Source organism: Haliotis cracherodii, unplaced genomic scaffold (genome assembly GCF_022045235.1).
Source record: "Haliotis cracherodii isolate W230 unplaced genomic scaffold, xgHalCrac1.p SCAF_9, whole genome shotgun sequence".
Taxonomy (NCBI): domain Eukaryota; kingdom Metazoa; phylum Mollusca; class Gastropoda; order Lepetellida; family Haliotidae; genus Haliotis; species Haliotis cracherodii.
The window spans coordinates 15,314,961-15,335,361 of NW_027266343.1; the positions used below are offsets into that span (position 1 = coordinate 15,314,961).

Sequence of the window (20,401 nt, forward strand, 5' to 3'; positions counted from 1 at the left end):
ATCAGTTACCCGGTGGTATGGCTTAACTATGGAACCCAAAACGCCAAACAGCGTGCACACAAGGTACATTAGTTCTCTAATGCCCATCAACATGTTGTTCAGTTTATCATCCTTTAAAAAGGTACGTAATTGACTTATCATGTCAGACAAGTGTATTTGCATTGAATAAGTAATACGACGACGCGCTCGGCTGCTGGTTAAATTAGGTGAGATACATACCGCAATATAAAATACGGAAAGTAGAAAGTACATGGTTGGATCCCCCTAGCCGCGTCATTCCATAACGGGGGCACGGGTGGCCCAGTCGTCTAAGGCGCCGCGATTCGCTGTGCAGAGTTGCGTCCCTTGGGCTCGCCAGAAACCTATGATTGTGGGTTCGAATCCCGGTTCTCCCCGATTATGTTTCTAGGTTTGTCAGCACCATACCCGTGCTCGTGGGTTTCAGCGAAGTGGTAAACGTCTGAGACCTGCATCACTTCGGGCTTTTCTCCCACATTAAGCTGACACGCCGTGATATAACTGGAATACTGTTAAAAGCGGCGTTATACCCTACTCACTCGCTCACTCACTCATTCCATAACGTTGAAGATGGTACTTGTTGTTACCCTGCCTGATGCTCGGTCTTAAGGGGATAAAAGACGTACTAGTCCGGCTTGGAGTCGGTAGATTGTACCTGGGTGTGGTACTCATTTTAAACTTGAGTTCTTGCGCTAAAAAAAGGCATTATTCTGGACTATTACAAGCGCACAAATACACACACACACACACACGAGTCTGACAGGGCAATCACACAGAGGCACACGCTTTGGCACATGCGTATATGCGCATCACTATGTAATTGATCTAACTTTGAACGCAACGTTAAACCCTATTTCATCTGATCTCACCTCGAATCCTGGACTGAGAAGCAGCGAAAAGAGTATCAACATTTCATTTGAGGGAGCAACAAGGCCGCACATGGTCTATGGTTTGGTAGATTGCTGCTATATTATTGTCATATTCGTCTACAGTGCTACGATTGCAGTGATTTGGCTGACATCCTTCTATAAGCGGAATAACAATTCACCTCGCACCAATTTGCTTGGCGTAATGACCAGCAATCCCGTTTGCGAAAGGTGAATGATTTTATAGACATAGGAGACATAGCAGGAATATTTATGTCTCCGTCGCTGCAAGGTCGAACATGCCGCCAATAAACCATGGCTATTTCCTCGACTTATGCACTTCAACATTGGCCAAAGGGGGATAACTGTGAACTGATTATGATTTACCGTTATCTCCTGGTCATCATCCGAGTGGCTGAATGGACGTAAATCAAACTAATCAGTAAATAAAAACCAACAGTATCCGTGCCTTCTCTCCTTCGGGAATGGAGAAGAATAGGTCCCAGTTCCCCGTTTCATGCAACTGCCGACTAACGGCGATTTGGCATACAAAGTGTCAAAACCCGACGTGTGAGACGTTGATCTTAATATATACCAATCTGGTGCTGATTAGATTATTCAAAATCACTATTCACTCATTAGTAATGCCATTCGTTCACGAAATGCAAACCTGATCACTATTCCTTGTTTATTTTATTGCCCAAATTAAAGAGTTGGTTATTGAGATATAATAATAAATCTGTGATTAAAGTCTAATGACCAGTTATGTCGTAAGCGGTGTGAACTTCATAGAAAGACTGATCAAAGTTTCAGCAACATAGGATGGGTTAAGCCATTCCAGAAAGTTATGGTGAACACTCAGAGGACCTTGCTGAATACGACACGTCGCTTTACATCATTTAAGCGCCATGCTATCATAAATGAGGATCTTACATGGAATTTTCACACACCCTTACTCAGTGGCAGTTACGTGTTTTAGGGAAAGTGTGTGAAGTTGTGGGAACAAACGGTAGAAAATGACATGCTTACTCTATTCGGGAATACATGTAATCTTCATCAGTGTTTTGTTTATGACATTTGTTTTGGCAGATGGGAGAGGGGAGGAGGGGAGGTGATGATGCAGAATATTGTTCGACATCAAGGAAAATTTAACTGTTGGAAAGTTAAAGTGAAACCCTCTTACCATCACAGCAAAAAAAGTGTAGGTTTCCGTCTTCCGGAAACCTTCCGGAAACCTTCCGGATACCTTCCCATTTTGGATCCGGCCCGGATACCTTCCGGAAACCTTCCAAAAAAAATGTCAAAATTTGAGGGGTGCATTTTGTTCACTTAAGTGTGAAACACATAAAAAAATTAACTTGAAAATACCAAGCAATTTGAAGGTTGTTGAAGGCATCTGGAAGGTTTCCGGAAGGTTTCCGGAAGGTTTCCGGAAGGTATCCGGATGCAAATTTTCTTCATGACTTGCTTCTGGTAAATAATGTTAGCCTGTGCATTACAGGTACCTGTTGTAATATTCTGTGTTATTTTAATGGTAAATATCCTCCTAAAACATTTTTGGAGAAGAAAATTGTTCAATTTCATATTTTGTCCTTTTCGGATGTTAATGGTATTTAATGAACAAACATCAGTTCTTGTATAATGATATCCTTAAATTTCATGTCCAGACTTCCAGTTTGTACTGAGAAAAAGAAAAGGTTACAGGTACCTTTTGTAATATTCTGTGTTATTTTAATGGTAAATATCCTCCTCAAACTGAGATATGTGGGCATGCATTGTTCACAAGTTGTTTTGCGACATGGGTCCAATGTGTGAAGCTTATTGCTGGTGTCCGCCACCATGATATTGTTGCAATATTGCTAAAAGTGGCAAAACAGCATTCTCACTCAGAAAAAAATGGAAAGTCATTGGCTATGTGCTTTGGCATTTGGCCCTGGTGAGATTAACAGATTAGTTTGGAACGGTATCAGTACTTGTTATATCGGGACAGTGTAGTTTCATGGGAATATAAAACAGAATACAATTGTCCCAAATTGGTGCATAAGACTAATGGCATCCATAGAAAACACCTAAATAAAGTACAGAAAAAATATCAATGTCATTTGTCTACTAAGGTGGAACTACAACTTTTGTTAAGTATTTATAGTAGGAAAACATTCAGGGCATTAGTACATTTCATATTTGTTCAGCACCTATGTTATGGCTGATCAGTATTATATATCTTTATGCTAATGAAGCAAAACAAATCATGTTTTTGGAAAAAAATCTTATTTATTGATTATATGGCATTTCATTGGTACATATCACAAATTGAAATTTGATCAAGCAAGAAGAGGAACTAGCATAAAGTAACCAGTGGTGTTTGCAAGGCCTTACAGAACAGACGCTTCAATGCCATTTTCTAAATAAACAAATTAGTCAAATCTCAGAAGAATTTTATTGAAGAAGAATATCTAAAGTCAATTATGTTTCTGCAGTAAACCACAAAAGTCATTCAGATTTGTATGGTCAGCATCGGTGTACACAACCTGGACATAGTCACAGTGCTTTGGCATAAATTCATTCAGACTTCATTAGTGACATAATAAAACCACCTACAGTCACACTGATGTGGCATTATTCATTCAGAATCATCACTTTCTGAGGTGAATCTGTTGGTTGTTATCAGGAGTACTGTTCATCTTCCGGCGAGTCCCTTGTCTGAATTGTGTGAGCAAGATCTTCTTAAATGTAGCTGGTGTCAGATTGTGAAATCCAGGTACCTGAAACATTTCATAACATCTTTAGAAACTTGTTAGTCAAAAGTTATGAAACACACACATATTTACAAATGTTTAAAGTTGTTTTCTCAAACAGTGAGGTATTGACAATTTATCTTGCAACTGATATTTAACCAATCTTTGAACATGTAAATAAGCCATTGCAAACAGAAAAGTGTTCAGAAAATACAAAAATGTATCCGGTCTTCTAAAACAATACCACAAGGTTCACCTGAATTTTGCTTGAATGTTTGCATTACATCAAAATGTAAGGAAGGGTAAACAAGACTATGCAAAACTAAGTTACATAGGTTCTTATACATAAATACATAAATGCAACTATTCATAATTATCAAAACACATGTAAATGTCATGTAAGTGATCTCAAAATACAACATAATGAGCGAGTGAGTTGATATAGTTTCATGCAGCTTGTTAGCAATATTCCAGCTATGGGCTTCACACATTGTACCCATGTGGTGAATTGAACCCGGGTTTCAGAGACTGTTTCACCCACTAGGCTACCCTTGCACACCAAATACAAAAGAAAGTATATTAGGAATTCAGACAATAGATATTCTCACCAAATTCATTAATTCATTAATGGAAGCTATATTGAAATTCAAATTTTGACAAATTAGGATGAGACTGTAGAAGCATTTATCTAAGTTATTATGGATATTAAATATCTACCGTTAATTGGTAGTCCATCATAGACAGTGATAAGAAATTCAACTGAAAAGTACAACCTGAACCATCAACTAAAAACTATGTATATTACATTAAAGGGGCCGGTCATGTATTACCGGTATGTTCTCATTCATTTTTGACACAACCCTCCCTGAAAGAAAATGCAAAGCACTTTATATTTTATTGTCCATTTTGTCAAAAGTCTCCCCTAGAGACTCTCACATTTTGGGGTGACCCTCCCTGTTTGTTCTGATCTGAATTCAAATATTCATGACTCATTATCATATTTTATCATTCATCCTATCTTTTTTGAAAATTAACTAAATGAAGATTAACAATAACATGCAAATCTGCCAAAATATTGGCCTGGCAAAGTTTAAATTAATCATAATTACTGTTATAAAGTTTTGGATCCATCGTCTGTTTCTAAATACAGTGAAACCCAACTTTGACTTGTGTGGCATTGTTGAATCATCTACCCAATGTTCTTTATGCATTGATATGCATCTGCACAGAGTGGTCAAAGTCTGTGTCTGACACATAGTGTGCTACAAGGGAGACATCAGTTTGTGTCTAGCCAAACTGTCTGATAATCTCAAGGGCTGCCTTGGTAGCATCAAGGGATGTAGCTAATCCTAAATAAACATAAAACAAGTGACATCATCTCTTCTACAGAACACATGATCAAAGCCTGCCCCACCTTTGATGTTTATTACCTTGCTACTCAAACTACAGCTAATTAGCAAAATGAACTCAATGTCAACTCATTGTGGACTAGGGATTAACAGGGCAATTAGTGTCGGGTGGGTATTAGTACTTGCAATTGTCTGTTAATTACTTAATTGAGTAGTGACGGCTTAGTCGGTCATCAGTTGCAGTTTGTACCCCAAGCGAGCAACACCTCCCAAGCCAGCACAGAGCATTGCCTGATAGCCAGCCAAGGAGAACTCCAACATCGGTAATTATCACGTCATCCTTTCAGCCTTATTCACATACTCTTACAATCACTCTCACCGTTTGTTTGTTTGTTGTTTAACGCCGAACCTAGCAGTGTTCCAGCTACAGGACAGCGGTTTGAAAATAAACGAGTCTTGGCCAGACAATCAGTTGCAGTTTGTACTCCCAGCGAGCAACACTTCCCAAGCCAGCACAGAGCATTGCCTGATAGCCAGCCAAGGAAACTCCATCATCGGTAATTATCACGTTATCCTTATTCACATACTCTTAAAATCACTCTCACCGAATTAATCATAAAACCCCTAATCCTTAAAAAACAACAACACTAAATAACCAACACCTTATCCTACCCAATCTCCCTAACACAGCTCGCACTCATTCCTACTCACACCCACGCCCACCACTCAAACACACCCTTTGACCCAACTCCTAAAAACAAAAAACACCTAATCCCCCCTTCTCCTAAACACAAAGCTCGCTCTTTCCTACTCACCACCCACGCCCACCACTCACATACCTCCACTCCTTCGACTAAATATCTCTTAATCCCCGCTTTCCACTTGTCTCACCTTATCCCAGCCTTCCAGAATCAAACTTAATCTTCAATAAATAATCCATTTCCCAAACCCTCCTACTAAAACCAACAACAAATAACCACCGCAACCTCCTCCGCCTCCTAAACGCAAATCACCAAGTAAAAACAACAAACCAACTCACCTCCCCAAAACACTCCACCACCACTCACCACAACACACGCTCTCCAACACAACACCCAAACAATATGACTGACACCCGCAACGCCACACTCGCAGACATTCCAGCTCCTTACTCACCCACGCCTGCGGAAGCGCACAACACTTCTGGGAGGTCACTCGAAAACATCGTCCCGACCGAGTATGGCGAAAACACGACATACACCACCACAACCAAACCAGCTAACTCGCCACCACAAAACACCAAAAAACGCAAACTCGACACATCCACTCCACCTCCATCGCCAACACCCTCCCCGGCCGCCTTCCTCACCACCTTCGCCCTCTACTTCTTCTCAGCAGGCTCAGGCACCACTCTCTCACTAGAACTTTCGGCAGACAAAATAGGACTTTGGTTCAAAAGACAAAAAATAAATTACAACAATATTAAAAAAGCCAACAAAGGATACCAGATAATCTTTCCTAACCGAGAATCTTACAACGCAGCAAATAAAATAACTCAAATATTCCACGTCACGGTAATCAAACAAACACCTAATTGGCAACAATATACACGAGGCGTAATTAGGGTTAACCCAAGGGAAACAACTGAGGACTTACAATTATACTCTCTAGAAGCTAACATAAACCAAGACCAAAACCCTCAACCCCTAATCACCAGCACGCGCAGAATAACCTCAACTAGAAACGGAAAAAACGGTCCCAACCTCCATTGTCATAATCAACTTTAAAAAAACCGCTAAATTCCCTGAAGCCCCCAAACACATATCCTTCGGAGCCCACACCAACTTAGAAGTCAAACCCTATATAAAGCAGGTTAAGCAATGTTCAAAGTGCCTCAAATATAACCACACTGCTTCCCAATGCACCTACCCTAAAACTAAATGTAAAAAATGCGCACAAACAGACTGCCCAGGCACATGCACACCCTGGTGCATCCACTGCAAATCCACCCAACACACCTCACTTTCAAACCAATGCCCACACAGACACACACTCACCCAGCAGGCCAACAAACACATAAACATAGAAACGGCTAAAATCCAAACACGAAAATTTGCTACACCTGCATCTAAACCACTCCTCCCTACACCACACCCAAACACCATCCCACAAACAAACACCACACCCATAACCGACAGCTCTGTCTGGGACCCCTACCGAGAAACCGCACCCACCTCACACACACAAGCAGCCACTCAACCAACCACGAACCCTCCCAAAACATCAACCCCCGCATGCAAAACAAACCTCAAAATGACCACCACAACACGACCCTCATCCAAGCACCCTACAGCCCATATGGCAACAACGCTCTCCCACAAGCAAGCACAACAACAAAACACAAACACTAAGAAAACATCAGCTACACCCATCCCGCCAACACCTTCACAACCCTCCACATCACATGCCTCCCCCATGGAAACTCAACCAGCTAAACCTAATCCAACCCATGACGAAGATTTCTCCACTACTGAGGAAACAATAGACACTACTCCAACTAAAACAAACCAAACTTCCCAACCAGCCAACACCCCAAACCTAAATAACCTCACCTTACTCCTAGCATATATGCATAGTCAAAACTCACCAAAAGCTAGTATGGAATCCTTCCACAAAGTAGCTTTCAATCTAAAATTAACCGATCTTCCCTTCTTCCTCTTTAACCTCCATCTAAAAGAACTCACAGAATAAAATAAAAACTAAAAACTAAATCACCAATCACCCGAAACCAATAATGGAAGGACTAAATATTTTTCAGTGGAACGCCAACGGACTCACCTCCCACGGCCATGAACTAAAAACTAAATTTAAACTAAATAAAGGCCCTCACATTGCTTGTATACAGGAAACCAAATTCTCAAAAAAATCGAAATTCACACTACCTAACTACAACTCAGTTAGAACTGACAGAGCTAAACCGAAAACAAGAAGAGCCGCAGGAGGACTAATCATATTTATCAGGGAAGATATAAATTACGAAGAAATAAAAATAAACACGCCAAACCTAGAAGCCAACGGCATTAAAATCACATTAAATAACCGAAACATAAACATCATAAATATTTACCACTGGGCGGAACAAAAAGTCCAACCTGAGGATCTAAACAAACTACTCAAAATAAGCGATAAATCTACTATATTCCTAGGAGACTTTAACGCTCACCATCCTACATGGAGCATAGATGATAAAATAGATAATCATGGCAAATTAATCTCCGAATGGATAGAAACAAACGACCTAGTACTCCTTAATAGCAACCAACCCACGAGGTACGATAAGATAAACAAAAAAATGTCGGCTATCGACCTAACCATATGCACCGCAGATCTAGCCCAAAGCACTCAATGGGAAGTACACGACGTCCCGCTAGGTAGCGACCACTTCCCCATAAACATAACCATAGGAAATACAAACGTACCAATCCAAACAGAAAACCAAGAACCAAAATTCCATTACAATAAAGCTAACTGGGACCAATTCCAAGATATCTGCAACGAAGCTAACTTAAACGAAATAGAAAATAATGATCCAGAAACCTATTGTAAAAACCTAACAGACTATATAATAAACGCAGCCAAAACCTCCATCCCCTTCAAAACATCTAAGACAGGCAAACCGACGGTACCATGGTGGAATGAGGAAATAGAACAGACTAGACGAAAACGTAAATCAGCCTTCAATAAAGCAAAACGCGACTACAAATATTTAAACATAGCCCACGAACTAAACCACCAGGTTCAAAAACTAGTCCAAATAGCCAAAAGTAGAGACTGGAAAAAATTCTGCGAAGGTATAAATAACCGTACAGATGCCAGAACGGTCTGGCGCAAAATCCACGCCATTAGAGGCTTAAAACGACATAAAAAAACCCCTAACATTAACAACTCAACCAACCCCGCCCAAAAAGCAAATAATCTCGCCAACCACTTTTCGGCCGTTAGCAGTAACAGCAACTTCAGCCAAAAATTCCAAGATAAACTTAAAACAGAAAACAAACCCACAAAAGAACCAAACAATAACAATCTAGAAATAAATCAACCCTACACAATGGAGGAGCTCCTCTACGTAATCCAAAACAGGAAAAAGGGCACAGCCCCAGGATTAGACCTAACCTCTTACCAAATAATTAAAAAACTCCCCCTAAAACTGCTCCAGGCACTACTCAAACTATACAATCTCATCTACCTAAACGGACAGGTTCCTACTCCCTGGAAACAGGCCCTAGTCATACCAATCCCTAAACCTAATAAACCAGCTAATCAAGCTAACTCATATAGACCAATATCCCTAACTTCAAACTTATGTAAAGTAATGGAATCAATGGCTAAAAATAGATTACAATATTACTTAACCCAAAATAACACCATAAACCCAGATCAAAGCGGTTTCACTCCTGGCCGCTCAACCCTAGATAACCTCGCCCGACTAGAACAAGATATTAAGACAGGACAACTAAATAAACAATATACCACAGGCATCTTCTTAGACTTCTCTAAAGCTTTCGACATGGTATGGCACGATGGGCTAATACAAAAACTTAAAAAAATAGGACTCAAAGGTCAGATAATAAACTACATCCAGGACTTCCTAAACAATCGTAAAATAACCGTGTGTATAGACCAAACTCTATCGGACCAATGTCCCCTAGAAAATGGCACTCCACAGGGCAGTATCCTCAGCCCCACCCTCTTCAATATAATGATAAACGATCTATTCGAGGGTCTATCCCCTAAAGTAAACACATCAAAATTCGCGGATGATGGAGCCATCTGGATCCGCACTAAAAGCATGAAAATGGCCAAAAATCTACTCCAAAAATCTCTTAATAAAATACAACAATGGGCTGACAAATGGGGCTTCTCCCTTAACTCAGAAAAAACAACAGGAATAGTATTCAAACATAAAAACATGAAACCCGCCTCCCCAATCCTCCAGCTGAACAATCAAACAATCAAATTTCAAAAACAAACCAAATTCTTAGGACTTATTTTCGATGAACATCTCACCTGGGATGCTCACATCCAAAACCTAACAACTAAATGCAGTAAAGACCTAAACACCCTAAGATGCCTAACTGGCTCTAACTGGGGAGCCTCCAAAGATACTCTCCTCTCTCTCTACATATCCCTAATTAGATCAAAACTAGACTACGGCTGCGCCATATACAACACCCTAAACAACTCTCTATCTAAAAAACTTGACTCAATACAATATCAGGCCCTCAAACTCATTACACGCACCCAACATGGCACCTCCTACACCTCACTTCAGGCCTTAACAGGAGAAATGCCACTAAGTCTACGCAGGGAACAGCTAAGCTTAAATTTCTGGGCCGCGTCCCAATCAAACCCTCTCATCCAAAACTTAATAAACCAAAACATCAGCCCTAAAAACCAAGCTCTAGCTCGTAAACACCCCTTACTTACCCCAATATCCCAAAGAATAACAAACTACCTAAATGAACACCAAATTAAAAATCTTAAACAAAACTGCAAACAATCAAATATCTTCACCCCTAAACTTAAAATACCCAAAATAGACACAACACTAGCTAGCCAAATAAATAAACAAACCGACCCAAACATAGCTAAAACTACCACACTAGCATACATACACAAAAATTGGCCAAATTGGTGTCACATTTACACGGACGGATCCTCAGATCCGACCTCCAAACACACGGGTTTCGGAGTCCATACCACACAACCAACTAAAACCACACTATCCTTCCGACTCCCAAATAACCAATCAATATTCACGGCAGAACTAATGGGCATGGCCTCAGCCCTCCACAATCAAGAATCCAAAAACAACCAAAAAATCCTAATACTTACTGACTCCCTAAGTGGACTACAAGCCCTCCAAAACAAAAATACCAAAAACCGACCTAAATTAATAAATCAAATACTTAAAAGCTCCAACGACCTAACAAAAGCAGGCAAACAAATAACCTTCTTGTGGATACCCGCCCACGTAGGAATATACGGTAATGAAAACGCCGATAAAGCAGCTAAACTATCCCTCAAAATCCCAGAAACAAGCTTAAACTTACCCATCTCAAAATCAGAAATTAAAAGTGTAAACAAACAAAAAATCACAAAAAAATGGCATAACCTATATCTAAACTCAAATAGCCAAATCAAAAGAGTGCTCAGCAAACCACTAACCAAACCAAAAATTCTCCATCCATCCAAAAAAATCGACAGAGTAATCACTAAACTCCAAACAGGACACACCAACCTAAATAACCACCTAAAAATTTTTAAAAAACACACTACAGGTAACTGCCCAAACTGCAAACAACCAGAAACCCCAGAACACGCACTCATCCACTGCACACACTACCTAACACATCGAACCGCATTACAAACCACCCTCAATCTAAACAAGGCTCTCACTCTAGAAGCAATACTAAACCCACAAAATAAACTAGAAAACTTCAAGGCCTTAGGCGTATTCTTAATAAAAACGGAACTAATAAAACGCATCTAAAACCATAATAACCTACCAAATCAAAATCACAAAAACAAACAATCATCCACCATACCCAGCTCCCTTAGTTCTCCTCCCCAACCCCATCGGCATCTATTCCAAATCTCAAAATTCCCAAATTCTATATAAGCAACCCCTAAAGCCCCCTCTTGGGTTGCACAGTCCACCCTCGCCCCTTTCGGAAACACATTAAATGGCCTGACCGGGCCCGTGTGCGAAATACGCATCAGTCGGAAAGCGCACGTTAAATCTCCAAAGTAAGTAAGTAAGTAAGCTTAGTCGGTTGTGCCTTTACAACTGCTATTCAACTTATCGAGGCAGTTTACTATGTAACATGCTTCTTGGGACCAAGGAAATGTATCTTGCTGGATAACAGTTTTTTTCTAATTTATCAGAGATCAGAAATAATAATAATGACGTTTTTGATGTGCATTTCTTTGTTGTGTTCACCAGGATGATGGTGATGGTGTTTGAATTATTAGACACTATTTATTCCAAAAGAGGAATAGGGTTGGTGAAGAGGCAAAGCTTATTTGAACAACATATATATTGATATACAGAAACTGTACAACAAACAGATTAACTGTATCTACAGTTGTAACTATCATGATGCAAATTTTCACTGAATCAAAGTCATATCTTTTCAAGACTCAGATCAGGTTGTTGTGATTGAAGGCCACATTAAACTTGCTAATTTCAAATCATTCATCCCACACTTATGATTTGGTTTGCTGTTTTATGCCGCACTCAAGCAATATTCCGGCTATATGTAAATAATCGAGTCTGGACCAGACAGTCCAGTGATTGACATCATGAGCATCGACCCACACAATTGGAATCAATGACATGCATCAACCAAGTCACCGAGCCTGATCGCCACCTGATGGCGTTAGTCAACTCTTTAGACGAGCATTGTCGCCCGTTACGGAAAGTATTGGGTTACAAATATCCCTTGTAAAACCTTTCAACATGTTCAAATGACACATCGAAAGGGCATTGTGAAAAATTGCACCATGTTAGGATTCTTAAATACAGTTTCAGCTTGACATTGAGTACTTTAAACTTTAAAGTGAAAAATACATTCACAACAAGTGAGCTGTGTCTGCCAATCAGTCGGTGAGTAAATTGGAGTAGGGGACTAATTTCGAAGGTAAACTTGTTTCAACGTTTAACAACTACATGCATTTGTGTTTGTATGAGACAATGTGTGTTTAATTCCATATATTTTACTTCAAAGCATGTTATCACAATAAATTGAGTCGGGTATAGGATAAGTTGGAGTAGAGGCTAATTTCTATTGTAAACTTGTTTTAACATTTCACAATTATTGGTCTTTGCAAGTTATCAATCCTAGTTTAATTTCATTTATTTTACCAAGGTAAATAAAAAATAAGGTGTCATTTTCGTCAAGTAATAATCTACAAACACCCACCTCACCCGGCTCCCTTAGTTCCCTCCTCCACCCACCTCGGCATTTATTCCAAATTTAAAAATTTCAAAAAATCAATATAAGCAACCCCTAAAAGCCCCCTCTTGGGTTGCACACACCACTTTCACCCTTCTCGGAATACACTAAATGGTCCGACCAGGCCCGTGTGCGAAATACGCTGTAGTCGGAAAGCGCACGTTAAATCTTTTATATCAGTCAGAAGTAATAATCGCCGTTTTCGCTTTCGGCGAGTATTTCGCCAGTCAGTGCTGTTTTGCTAAGGTGTCGTTTCAGCTATAACCCGCTTATTGCACATTATTAGTTTCAATTTATATTTATAATCATTTTAACCACTGTAATAAGTAAAAAATGAAATAAAAGTATATAGAAAATAAACAAGGAAATGTTATAAAATGTGCATCCGCAGGCAATATTTATAAGATAATCCTGCATGTAGCTGTGGCCATCACACTGAAGATGCACTTCACTTCTTTCTCATATGTCCAAATTACAATGATTTAAGACAGAATATGTACTATTATGTTAAGGGATATGATCTAAATTCAATTCTATTAGGTAATCCTGAAAGGACGTCAAAAATAAACTTAGAAATTCTTAAATCAGTAGAAGACTACATTCAGCTATCCAATAGGTTTTGTGATTGTACATAGCATCTTAAATTTATAATACTATTCCTTGCCGTATATTGCAGTACACTATTACTACTAAAAATGCGACCTGACAGCGCCGACAACGTAGTTTCTATAATAAGAACATGTATATAATTGTATTCCTTGACTGTACTTTTGTCATATCATATTGTATTCTAATTCTGGAGCGGTATTCAAATAAGTTTTTGCTTGTTTACCCATCCAGTTCACATATAAATGTTTAAAACAATATTTAGTAAACAAATAATTTAAACTCATGCAACAACATAGCGTGTGGAGACGATAGACCACTGAAAAGAGCATATATATATATGCACATCCAATGACCCCTGACATCACAAGGCATTGTTTTGCCAGTGTGTCAGGCAACAGAATACTACGAATTACATCACAGGGTACTGTGACCTGTTTGAAAAGTTAGGTACTGTATTCTAAAGGTAGGCCCAAAATTCTAGACAATCCAGTGATTGATATTATGAACATCAATCCACACTGTTAGATGGTCACTGTCAGATGCCATGAACCAGGTCACTGAGCCTGATCACCTGATCTATTAGGTTATCTCTTATGGTTGAGGCTAAAACGGCACCTCAGCAAAATGTCACTGATTTCTCCAACGAAAACAGCACCTTGATTTGGCAAAAAGGGCTACTAATTGTTGTCTGTTATCTGGAGAGACATGTTGATTCCTGGCCGAAATATATATAAATGAAATTTCTATAAAATTACTATTTATTTCCTACTTACTCAAATAAATATGCCATATATAGTATACCTGTTGTCCAGTTTCTTGACATTTTCGCCAGACTCAGGTTCAGCTTGACATTGAGCTAATCTGAGTAAAGCTACTTAAAACTTCAAAGCATGTGATCTTTCAATGATAAGTTTAGTTGCACCTCCCAATCAGAATCATGAGTAAATTTGAGCATTTAAATTTTTCTAATGTAAATTATTTTTAGGTGACTAACATTTAACAATTATTTGTGTTTGCAAGTTTAATTGCATTTATTTTACTTCAAAGAAATCAAAGCATATTATATTTTCACAATAAGTTTAGTTGCATCTCCAAATCAGAGTCAGCAAGTAGATGCTAGTTTTTAATGTAAACCTTTTTGAACATTTCTCAGTTATTTGTGTTTACAAGTGACCATGCAAGTTTAATTTCATGTATTCGGGCATATTCAGACCCAAGTTAAAAAAAATAACAAGGTGCTGTTTTCACCAGGCAATAGTAGGCGAGGTACTATTTCCCTTTATAGTATAACCCTCTCTTACAACTAGCATAGGTTGATGGGGACCAATTCCAACCCGGAATCCCCAAATGAGTGGGTATGGTTTTACGCTGTTTTTAGCAATACCACAGCAAGGGACACCTGACATAGACTTCACACATTGTACCCATGACAAGAATCGAACCTTGGTCTTCAGCACTTCAACCACTAGGCTACCCCACCGCCAAAATTCCCAACATGATCAAGTTGTCATCACGGTATTCTTCAACAAGTTCAAGTGAAAATATCCATACCTTTCAAATGTCTTATCTTCCACTTCACAATGTTCACTGTTGCAAAACTCCTGTCATTTAATTTGTTCTTGATTATTCACACCTGCAAAAGTAAGTTTAGTCGGTACGGTATGAACTAAAAAAATGAGTCACTATAGAGTATCTAGATAAAGGAATATAAATAAGCAAACATATTTCTACATCATATACATTAGCAAGGATTAACATAAGTTAGGTAGATTGCTTATCCTACAAAAATTAAATCACACATTTACTAACATATATAAAACAGAATAAGTGGCTAACAGAAGATAAATAACTTTAATACGTGATCAATATTATTAACATATTCCTTACCTGAATCAGAGACCATATAACAGTCTATGTATTATGGTCTCTGTCTGAATATGTCACGTCTTCAGCTCCCTGCAATCGAGGTTGTGAAACATTTCTGCTGTAGGGATATTACATCCGCTGGGATATCGCTTGTCACACTGCCTGGCATGGTAGGCAAACGTATATCCCATACACCACATAGGTATACTTCCTAATACACACTGTCGAAATCCCCGCGGCTCCCAATATGGCCTGTATGAACTGTAATCGGCCAACCTCGTCTCTTTCCGTAACTGCTGCAGAAATGACCGCTCGTCATTCGTGACCAACTCGTGTTATTCCGGGACAAGCAAGTCTACCCATAATTCCCTGTATGGCCGAAGGCGCCATTTTGGAACACAAATGTAAACAAACACTCAAAGCTCGTGTAATCGATGTACACCGTGATGCTTGATTGCGATATGCTTACCTCGTGTATCGATACATTGTTCTCAATCACCTCGGCAACAATGCAGTTTACCGGGCGCAGCCCGAGCTCTACCATCCGCTCAATTACCGCGCTATAGTGCCAACGCTGTCTCGTTATACCGTTACCGTGCCTCGCGCTCTGGTGACTCTCGCTTCACGACCCAACACCCGTTTTCGGTCTTAGGGAAACTTACACGTCTTTACGATCCAACACCCGTTCTCGGTCTTAGGGAAACTTACACATCTTTACGATCCAACACCCGTTCTCGGTCTTAGGGAAACTTACACATCTTTACGATCAAACACCCGTTCTAGGTCTTAGGGAAACTTACACATCTTTACGATCAAACACCCGTTCTAGGTCTTAGGGAAACTTACACATCTTTACGATCCAACACCCATTTTCGGTCTTAGGGAAACTTACACGTCTTTACGATTCAAAACCCCTTTTCGGTCATTAGGGTTAGCTTGCTTTGGGCAAGGGCTGGCCATAAATTCTTACCTTTTCAAGCGTTAATCCGGTTAATCCCATTGGTCGGCCACGTTGACATTAAGAACAGCGGGTGTGGTTTCAAGAAAAGATGAATGTGAAAGCAGACCGTGACGTCACACGCATGCGCAATTCATTGTTTATTGAATTACGCATGCATGTCAATGGGGACTCTAATGACCCGTTAAACGAGCACTGATTACATGTGATAGCGCCTGTGGTCCAGTGGTAGAGCGTCGGCTAAATAACGCATTAATTAGAAGATCCGATGACCCGGCGAAGCGCGTTCGAGCCCCCACAGCGCTAATTGGATCTGAAAAAGTGCGCCCGGTAAAGTGCACTACTCCCATCACCTCTAACTCGGAAATCCCGGTCGAAATCCACCTGAGCCATCCACAACGAGGACGTCAAGTATTTCGAAAACTCGATTGACAGCCGAAGGAAGGAAGAGCAGCTTGCAGATGCCAGGTACGTAGCAGGGCTTCGAGACATAATGGTCAATGATTTCTATACAGAGATCTTATGGAATGGATTGATTTAGATATTTTCCTGATCTCCATGTTACTACTGTAAACGTCAAGGGCCTTTTAGTTTTGTTGTTTTCGGAAACCCTTTGTTAATATTATGATCAAGTGTTTGTTGTGACATGGTATTTCTATTTGGGATTGCATAAGAGCTACAGGTGCAGGACTTTTAAGGGTCGTGTCCTTATTCTCAACATAACGCTGGGATTTGATGATGAGGGTTAGTTACCAAGGGTATAAATCTGGCAAAGTGCATGTCAAACAAAACGTGGCATTCAATTTCAATCATGTGTTGCCACCTGAACCACCTGAAAGTGAGATATGGATTACAATGAATAATGACAGCTTATCAATCTTTAACAAATTCTCACTGAAACATTGAAAGGATAAAGACAAGTTAGTTGTTTTCTGTTTCAGCATGTTCAGGGTTTGTGGGCAGGTTCACAGACATCCTCAGGGAGGATACCAAGTATTGAGTGAGTATTTTTGTTTGTGATAAATACAAACTACATGTATTCATCATGGTATATTTCAATGTAATGTGAAACATCACACTCACAATAGTCCAGCTCTGTGATGGCAGCCTGTAAATAATTGAACATGGACCAGACAATCTAGTGATTGTTATTTTCAGCAAAGATCCATGCCCTCAGAGTATGATGACAACCTAGTCTGACCACTCAATTCATTAGTTGATTAGTGTTTGCAGCGGTAGAAACTAACACTTTCAGTCCACCAGTCCTAAAATGATAGCATATAGCAAAACCTTTAAAATGTCAAAATGACCAGTGCCAATTTCTAACCCTGGTGTTTGGATGTTGTGTTTGTGTGTGTATGTATGAGTGTATTTAGGTTGGTTTGTTGTTTAACGCCGCACTCAGCTATATGACGGCGGTCTGTAAATAATCGAGTCTGGACCAGACAACCCAGTGATTCATATCATGAGCATCGAGCCACGGAATTTAGATCAATGACATGCATCAACCTAGTCAGAGAGTCTGACCACCCGATCCCGTTAGTCGCCTTTTACGACAAGCATAATGGCCTTTTACGGCAAGTATGGGTTGCTGAAGACCTAGTCTACCCCGGAATCTTCACGGGTCGAGTGTATTTAACTTAAATCATGAATCTTATACTTGTTTCTCTGTGCTTTTACAATGTAACCCAAATTTTCTCTGGAATAATAAAGTATTCTCTTATTTATGTCATTTCTGAACAAAGTGTCATGGAAAAGCCAAACAAATAGCCTAGAAATAAAAGTAAATACTGCATTGCATTAATCTGCATTTCAAGAAAATGTGGCAATAATTCATGGAATGATATTCACCTCGGTGAGGATCTCTCTGCATTGTCGAACAAGTTATTTCCTATGTAATGTATGTGTTGAATGACCCTGACTTTGTTGTCAAAATATTGTTTTAACATTTGTTAAATATGGGGATAAATGTCATCTCTGAATGTTTGACATGAATTATTATGATTAGGGTAGTTCTAAGTCGGAATCACAACCGGGGTCTTTTCATTTGAATCAAATGTACAACATGTACAGTTTGGACATTTCTGTGATGTGAATGCTACTTATGTTTGTAGAATGTCCGGATGAATAAAAGAGACAGTCATCCGTGCAGCATCAATGCAAAGAAAGACCATAGAAGAGCAACAGTGAGTGGTAAATATTTTGTTTGGTTCATATGGTTATTTAGCAAATATGTCTTCAGTTTGTTCCTTATCGCTGTAGGCACGGATGTCCTATTATCTAAGGCACTACAATTTTCTGTGCAGAGTTGCATCTCTTGGGCTTAGCAGAAACCTATAGTCATGTGTTCAAATCCTGGTACTCCCCGATTATGTTGCTAGGTTTGTCAGCATTATACACATACTCGTGGGATTCATCAAAGACCTGCACCACTTAGGACTTTCTTCCCACATCAAACTAACATGCGGTGATATATCTGGAATACTGTTCAAAGCAGTGTTAAAGCCAAATCATTTATTTAACACTGCATCCAGCAATAGTTTGGCTATATGACAAGGATTGTGAATATATATTTTTCCATGTTGATGAGTTGAAACAATCACTAAATGACATCTAGTGATGAAATGACAAAAGAGATTCCCAGCATTCCAAGCCTAATTAATAGATAAGGTTGTGATTGAGTAGGCTCATTGATCACATGTAATCATACCACAGTGATGTGGGATATTGTCCATAATAGTTATCATCGGTTTGTCTGGACCGAGTTCATAACATTAGTCACTGGTTTGTCTGGTTGAGATTTGAGATGTGATTATCTTAAATGTTTAGCATATAACAAGACTCACATATGACAACTTAAGTGATTTTGCTGCCTTCTATTTGTAAGTACATGTGGCAACAATTCTTTTTGATTGCTAAAATCTTTTTACATAATGCTGCAGAAACTGAAGTCCTGCTTGAGGTCCCTGGATGAGTACTCCAGGTTGACAGTCTGGAAGGACCAGACAAGGGAGTCCTAAACAGAGGCTGCACCCCTTCAGATATCAGAGGTGATTTGCAGACAGCGATGATGAGGGTCCTGTTATTTCAATGGAGGCCGACCGAGAAATTGTATGCCAAATGGTACTGGGACACACAAAGGCTGGTCTGGCTAATGTGAGAAGACCAACCAATGCCAAGCTGGAGTGGAATTCTTCCAGGACATTCAGGAAATTCTTGTAAACACTTGAAAGGAATGATAAATGGGACTTATTGTCTTTAAATGTGGACCCAAACACCAAATGGAAAGTGCACAATTCTACTAACACAATGCAGCAGAGATAGAGTCTAACTGGTATCCCCTCATCCTGGTTCCTGTTCATCCATGGCAATATAGAAAGAAAAGGAGGATTGAGGGAAAGTAAGTTATCTGAACTGGTGAACATAATCCGTAGGTACTGTCAAGCGAACAGTTATCACACTCTGTTATGAGTATTGAAGAATAGGATGAAATTGCATACTGCATCAGGAACCATCATGTGAACACTGTTCAATGTGCGATATACTATAGGCATATGAATAAAAGAAATTGATAATTTGATTGTTGCTTATGTTTCATTTGCCAGCTGTGTAAATGGGGATGTTTCATGATTTTGCCTCAGTTTAATAGCCACACTTATCTTATGAAACTATGCATTGCTTGGGCATCTCAAGATAAATAACACATGTTTCCTTTGCTCTGAAAACGTCTGATGACACATTGATCTGTTATGTCAAAGGTTAAAGTCACAACCAGACAAAAAGTTTGTTTGTGGTCTAACTCTTCCTTTGGGCAGGGGTCGAAGTTGGAAAAAGGTCGTGTGTGATCAATATATACTACATTTTCCCTTAAATTGCCTTTTCTACAGAAGTCTTAGTAACTCTTATACATATACTGGTTACATTACTTCCATATTTTGGTCAATGATATGTTGAATTCTACAAAAGGACTGCATATTTGGTTTATGTGCTGGATAGCTCTTTG

General features: G+C 39.4%; 2 long non-coding RNA genes across 3 annotated transcripts; one reads left to right on the top strand and one right to left on the bottom strand.

Annotated features, from left to right (window-relative positions):
• Nucleotides 1-3,336: 3,336 nt before the first annotated feature.
• On the bottom strand, nt 3,337-16,782 carry LOC139453232 (uncharacterized). The gene is made up of 4 exons (XR_011652410.1): nt 16,752-16,782; nt 15,462-15,939; nt 15,126-15,207; nt 3,337-3,646 (listed from the first exon to the last, which is right to left on the bottom strand). It is a non-coding gene; the product is annotated as an uncharacterized lncRNA (long non-coding RNA).
• Nucleotides 16,774-19,941, top strand: LOC139452396 (uncharacterized). 2 transcript variants are annotated; one of them, XR_011652368.1, is made up of 4 exons: nt 16,774-16,866; nt 17,340-17,398; nt 18,513-18,591; nt 19,341-19,941. It is a non-coding gene; the product is annotated as an uncharacterized lncRNA (long non-coding RNA). The 2 variants fall into 2 exon arrangements; XR_011652367.1 differs by having other exon boundaries at nt 18,513-18,584.
• The last annotated feature ends 460 nt before the right edge of the window (nt 19,942-20,401 follow it).